We start from the raw sequence: 7,591 nt of genomic DNA, 5'->3' as shown, positions 1-7,591 counted from the left end.
AGAGAAAACTAGTTCAACCACTTTTTCTTTTACAATTTGCACCAACTTCATTTTTGTACATTATAACAGTTAAAGATTGTAATGACAAATTTATCACAGAGAAGCTAATCAAGTAGAGGATAAACTTGCTTCTCTAAGTCATGAAATTCAGAATGAAATCATTTTTCATAACTTCCGAGAGCTACCAAAACAAGTGTATAAGATCTACTTCAAATGAATAAATAATGCACATATCCAAATTTTCAAAATAGGAGTAAAAAGTATGTTGGTGTAGTTTAATTGTTGGTTAGACCTCTGTTTCTGATCTCAAGAAATTGAAAGGAGGGAGAACTCGATTAATAATCCTTTAGTATACTTTATGCATTTACATTTTGATATAACTATAACTAAACTAGAAGTTAATTTTTGTAAAAGATTGGGAATGTCCTATCATGAAACTTGCGAAGAGGATTGGAATTTCATACATCTAGTAACATGTGTTTTGTTGTTATTAATATACGTGGTAGGAGTCATGCCTAACCTCTACCCTGAAGGTATATTTAATTTTTTTTAAAAAAGTTTTCTACTCTTTTTTTGAGTTCAATATATTTAAGTGTTTACTATGTAGTCTCTAATATATTTTTAGTGTTTACTATGTAGTCTCTAATATATTACCAAAAAAAAAAAAGAGTCTCTAATATTACACTGCCAGAAAATGTATTAGGGTGTTAGTTATAACTTTGAAAAGATAAACCTCACATCTATGTAGTTAGGTTTTCGATATTCAATTATAATATATTTTCTCGTATTGATCACAAAACATGATTATTTGATGGAAAATTTCTCCATTATTTAGCATTTTCATCCCCACAAATTTTATGTATTTATGCTTTCTGAAAGGAACTTATAATTGTTGGGATATATACTATTAAACATGTGTTAAGAAATAATATTTATTAGAGAATAAATATTTGCTCAATTTCAATAGATCATATATTCGTTTATGGTGTCTATTTACTTATATAGTAGATGAAGAGTTTTAGCTTATACACAGAGGATTAAATCGTCGGTTCTTATAAGTATGAAGTTTTGGTTCACAATCTAGGATGGAAATTGGACATGCCATCGGGTACGATTGCAGCACAAGATTATATGTAATTTATCTTGATAATGGGAACGGTATATTTCCAACTTCTTGTGCTAGTACATTTTGTATGTATTGAACGTGACCGAGTAGACATATTCTCGAAACTATTAAATATACTTATATTCTTAATCCTGATATAACTATTATGATCTGTATATATTAATTATGGTTTTGATTCTTTAAAATGTGAGATTCTGAGATGGGTCAATATGCCTGGTATGTTGAATGATAATAATATATATTGGTGAAATAATAAGTTAGTGGATGGAATCCATGTCTCGTTATAGAGATTGATTGATATGTCTTTTTGAGAAACTTATAAGTTTTCATCGTGTCTTGCAAGTGCATTTATGAATCTGACACATGAATTAAGTTAAGTAGTGCTCTAAAGGAAATAAATCATTAAGTTAAATTCGTCAGCAATTTAATTTATTGATTAGTATCTGAAATTTTAACATGGGGAAATACATAAGTGTTTAATGGGGAATTACGAAATATAGGATTGTAATTACGAATTTCTAATGGATTGATTTGTAATTTATTATGATAAGAACAATTCAAATTAATTGTTTGAAATTATTTCCATAATAGGAAGCCTCAGTAATTAATTTTGTGGTCCTTATAGTTTCAATATTTAACTAGAACTCATTATCTTAATTCTAAAGGGAAAAGGGGAGAGGCGTTAGTTTTCTTATAAAAAGAAAACTACCGTGTAAATTTCCATGGATAAGAAACAAACGTGTACGTTTGCTATGCAAGAAAAAAAAGTGAATTTTATTCTCCTCGTTTGATTGAGACGAAATCTCTATAATTAGGGATTATTCAAACCCTAGATAGATTATTAGTTTTCTATTCGATAGTTGCCCACCCAAGTATTGAGAGAGGTCGGATGTCATTTGGGATCACTATAGAGACCATAGCTACCTTGTAGATTCGCTTGAAGGTTATATCTTGGGAATTTCGCATGAAGGTATCTGTTCACGCTTCAAGTGGTATTTATCGAATTAAATTTCAGTATGTTTATGTGTTCTAGCATAATTATGTGATCTAGCATAAACGGTCTTGATATCTATTATTCATGTAAGTAGTAAAGATCAAAATATTCTTCTGCTGTGCATATAGTTTTCCAACAATTGGCATCAAGAGCCATGTTTGCATCTAAATAAATAACTAATATGAAATATGTATTTGTAAATATATGAATAGTGGGAAACGAATATAAGTCGTCAGAAAACTAAAACTCTAGCCAATTAATTTCCCACAAATAATTTGTTTTATTACTATTTTTTAATTACTATTCATGCAGTAATTATTTACTTAAAAATAGAATGACTTTGCCAATAAATTAATGGAGGCTGTGTATAGAAATATTTTCTTTTGAATTTTTTTAAAAAGATGATATGGTAGTTTACAGGAGTAACTTGATTTCTGTTTTAGTGGAAAGAGTTACGTGCAGTTGGATTGTTTTATGATAATAATATTAACAAATAAAAATTATTTTAAAAAAAAATCAATTAGATGGGCATACATGACAAAACTTGTGGGTTTTTTCAATGTGTTCCCTTTTGTGATTTAGTTTTCCCTTCAAATATATTTTTTCTTATTTTAATCATGAAATACAGGAAGTAACTTGTTATTTTATACTTTTTCATTGTCAAACAAGGCAGTGACTAGTAGAACAAGTTAACGTGTAATTCGATTGATTTTGAATAGAAAAGGAATTTAATTATTAATGGGCATTTTTTTTCTTCTCACTTAAATATATAAATAATTTCAAAATAATTAAAGGCATGGTTACCCATTAAGTGGTTTGTTTATTTGAAATTATGAGAAGTTCTTAATATTCTATTTATGTGAGATTACAATACATGAATTAAAAATTATGATTAATAAATAGAATTTAAGAAAGTAATCGATTTATTTGAGTCATTAGAATATTCTCAATGTATCATATGTATAAATTGTTAAAGTGAATAATAGTGGTGAATATTTATTTATTTAAATGGAGATTCACCTTTAGATACTAGTAACACTTAATTAATTCACGAGAATAGGTATTAAAGGTTTTTACCGGTCTAAAAGGGAGAAAGCGTAATATCTTGAATTCTCAAGTATATTAATTGAAGGAACAATTTTGATATAAAGAGGTGTTGTGTGTCTTAGCTAAAGGAAAGCCACATAGTATGCCTTATGCTCATGAGATAATTATTAAAAGAGAATGAACATTTAAAATAAGATATTTTAATCTTTAATTAACTATGTCTGAAACGATTAATTATTTCAAATTTGGTCATCGTTAAGGTTGTCATGAATTTATGGTATCTGGTTGACTTGAAATTTGATGGTTCCATCGAAAAGTTTTTTTTGGTGATTTTTTAGGTAGTTTGTTGGATTAAAATTCAATTTGAGTATGATAAGATCATTCTTATTTATCAATTGTGTTTATGTTAAATTTGGAATATGATTGTACATCGTTATTTGACATGAATTGATATGTGATAAGAATTGTACATGATTATTTGACATGAATTGATATGTGATAAGAATGTAGGTCATATTGTTTTAATTACTAAAGATGTCTAAATCACTTGAATTTGAATTTGGTCATAAATTTGGAAATAAATATTTTTATAGACTCCAATTGACCTAAAATTTGGTAAGTTCATTGATAACGGCCTAGTAAGAAGTACTCATTGCTATGTTGTTATAATTTTTTGAGGTCGTTAAAATAATTTTAAAGTTGTTCTTTGGAATTAAAATGTGATTTAGTATAAATGACATCCTTTATATTGGTTTTATTTATGTTTTATGTGGTACATGTTACACATGATGAGTTAACATAAATTGATAAATGATAAGGATATAGATCTATTCATTTTTCCTTAAATCGTTTGAATCTGAATTTGATCATGAGATTTGGAGATAAATATTATTTTCGAACTCCAATGGATCAGAAATTCGAAATGTTCATCAGAAACGATCAAATTTAAAATACTCATTTTTATGCAGTGATTTGGTAATTTGAGATCGTTCATATGATATTTTTAGATAATTTTTGTATCTTGAAAAATTAATTTTACCGGAAAAATTACTCAACTATAATATAGTGGTGATAGAGTTTGTTCTCTATCGTCTTGATAACTAAATTTTTGTGAAGTATTAAGTTCATGTGTTGGCTTAGACCTTCCTCCATAATTAATGAAAATAATACAAGTCATTAAAAATTAATCTCTAGTTTTGATTATCTGTATTGACTCCCCTTAAACTGAGTAATATTTGATTTGATCAATGGATCTAGGGATAATAATATTTACTTAAATTAAATTAATATATACTCTCCATATGAGTTGGCTTTTGTTTAAAATTTGTTGAAGTGAAAATATCTGACACCATATATACATGTTGCATGAGTAGTCATTTTTCATCAAAATTCATTGTTCAAGAAGCTTTGATATCTATAAGGTGTGTTTTGAATTTTAATTTTCAATGTATACATAAACATGCTTTTCTTTTCGAATTTAAAATTTCGTTCTTGATTCTTGATTCATGTATCTATTTCATAAAATGATGATATATGATAAGAATTACTGACCGGGAAATTTTAAATTCTATGTTGGCTAAACAATGTTTTCAACTAAATTGATCATGGTTTTGGAATTCGAAAAAAAAAAGAGAAACTCTTATTGATCTGAAATTTGGTAGATTCATAAGAACGATAAGAAATTATTTTTTTGGATCATTATATGAGTTTTTTCGTCATAACTGATTAAATTGTAGTGAAGTATTAGTTTTATGTGCAAGCTCAGACCTTCCTTCCTAACGGATGAAATTGATACAAGTCACTATGCATTTAATTGTCTAGTTTTGATAGTCTATATTAACTCTCCTAAACTGAGTAATTTAAGATTCGGTAAATGTAACTAGAGATTTTAACTTGCCTTTAACTAAGAGTAGATTCTTGTCATGACCCAAAAATGGGTGTGATCGCACTCGTCTTATCCCACCAAGACAAGTCAGCCTAAAACCCAATATCTAACAAAGTGCGGAAGTAAAAGACAAACCCACAACAATTTCTATTATGAAATCAAGTCATATTAATTCAATCCCCAAAACCAGGTTGTCACGTGCACAAGCCTCTGATGTAAATATTAGAATTGAAATAAAATAGAAGTCTAAAATGAAGTTGTCTTTCAAGTAAAAACAAAGTCATAAACTGGAGTAGGACAGTTCGCTGAGATGATAAGCAGCTACCTCACAACCCTCCACAAGATGCCTCGGAAACGAAAAGAATGACAGGTATCACGAAGATCCGGGCTCGTAACCTACAAAAATTTGTAGAAGCAAGTGTTGAGTACCAAACCATGCGGTACCCAACAAGAAAACCTCTAAACACAAGTTAAGTGAACAAAATACGGATACTCCTCACACTCTATCTAAACCTCCCGCTATAGCCTAACAGTTTACAGTTTGTCAGACACACAACTCAATAACCACACTCTATCAGTTTACACATTCTCAATAACAACTCAATATTTAACAGTCACAAGCTTCACAAAGGAACACTCACAAGATCAGCAAAACACGTGTTCAAGTTCATCAATAATAAAAATGTGCAATGCCATGAGATGCAATGTCAAATATAGTGATGCATGTCTTTCTTAACGATACACACCCACTGTCTCTCAGTCTGGGACCCATGGGAGACATATCTGTCTATGCATCTGTCGCGGCGCACGACACGACCCTCAATAATAGTAACCGTCGCGGCGCGCGATACGTCCCTCGAAATATAATATCCATCGCGGCGCGCGATACGAACCTCGGAATTGTACATCCTCTGACCACAACCATGTCTCAGATACAATGCAAACGACATGCTCAAATGAATATGAAGAGATAACCATTTTGATAACAAAACGTAATTTCCTACAAGGAATACAACACCAACAAATAAGCAACAAGTCTCCAAGTCATTCTCAATACTACACAAGAAAATACACGAATTTCATACGCTTAACAAGGGTTTAGAAATCCACTTGCCTTAGACAATCGAAGAATCACTCCGGGGCTTGAACCTTTCCCTTCCGTTGAGCTTCCGAACCAATGGAATCTATTCAAGTATATATTCGTAATAAGGTTTCAGAACTAACAACACCCACATTACTATGTTTTTAACTTTGACCTTTAAATTCACCCAATTTTATGACCAAGTTCATAATTCTTGATGCCAACTCACATTTCAACTATCATATTTTCCAATTAATACAACCTTAATAGTTTTCATATAATATAATATACCAATATTTAATTTTCTTGACTCACTACATAACAAAAAAAAATTTTATCATCTCTATTAGTCATAAAAAAAATAAAGCTACGCTACATGTAGCTCTCACGCTAAAACTGAAAAAATTATGGACACACTGCTTCAGCCATGCATTGAATACTTATTATGTATATTTTTACTAATACAGTACTTTTTAATGCTTCTAATTATATCATCATCATCATGTCATTATTGGCTATCCATTACTTGGCCAATTATCATGCCAAATCTTTACAAAAAAATTGATCCAAAAGATACAAACGATGCTAATCAAATCTGGAAAAATAATAATAATTTAATATACCATTCATTCTTTCAAAATTAAATAATTCAACCTTTTTCAAACCCACATTATAATGCTAATATAATTTCTATCATCACTTTATGAAAAGAATAAATTATAATTTCCCTTAATTCAACCAAATCCACATTAACATGTCAACTTTAAAAATTCATTCAGTCTCATTTAATACAAATCAGTAACATTGCATATATACGACAATAAGATAAAGCAGGCATAAATTGAAAAGATTCGCTTACCTTTAGGTCGAATCTCCGTTGCCGAGGTTGCACGAATGGTATTCTAGGGTATTTTTCTTTTCATCTTATTTCTTTAAATAATAATAATAGTAAAAGTACTAAATTGCACCAATTTATATTTTTATATATATGAGGGACAACTAGTATAGGATTTTAAATGAATTATCACTTTAACCCACTAACTATCTATTAATTCAATTAGGTATGATCACCCATCCATTAATTAATTCAAGTTAAGGAAATAATTCATATTCCAAACATGACCTTCCGGGTCATTACATGATCCACCATTAAAAATCATGTTCGTCCTCAAACATAAGATGAAAGAAAGTACCTGAAGCATCAAAAAGCTGAGGATATCTGGCACGCATGTCAGACTCAGTCTCCCAAGTTGCCTCTTCCACTGATTGGTGCTTCCATTGCACCTTCACTGAAGCAATCTCCTTGGTCCTAAGCTTTCGAACCTGCTTATCCAAAATAGCTATAGGCTCCTCCTCAAATGTCAAGTCTGGACCCAACTCCACAGAATCAAGTGAAAGCACATGAGATTCATCCGGAATATACTTCCGAAGCATAGAGACATGAAAAACAGGATGAAC

Source organism: Solanum pennellii, chromosome 6, assembly GCF_001406875.1.
Source record: "Solanum pennellii chromosome 6, SPENNV200".
NCBI classification, from domain to species: Eukaryota; Viridiplantae; Streptophyta; class Magnoliopsida; order Solanales; family Solanaceae; genus Solanum; species Solanum pennellii.
The sequence above is the reverse complement of the archived record's forward strand: the minus strand, read 5'-3'. Positions refer to the sequence as shown.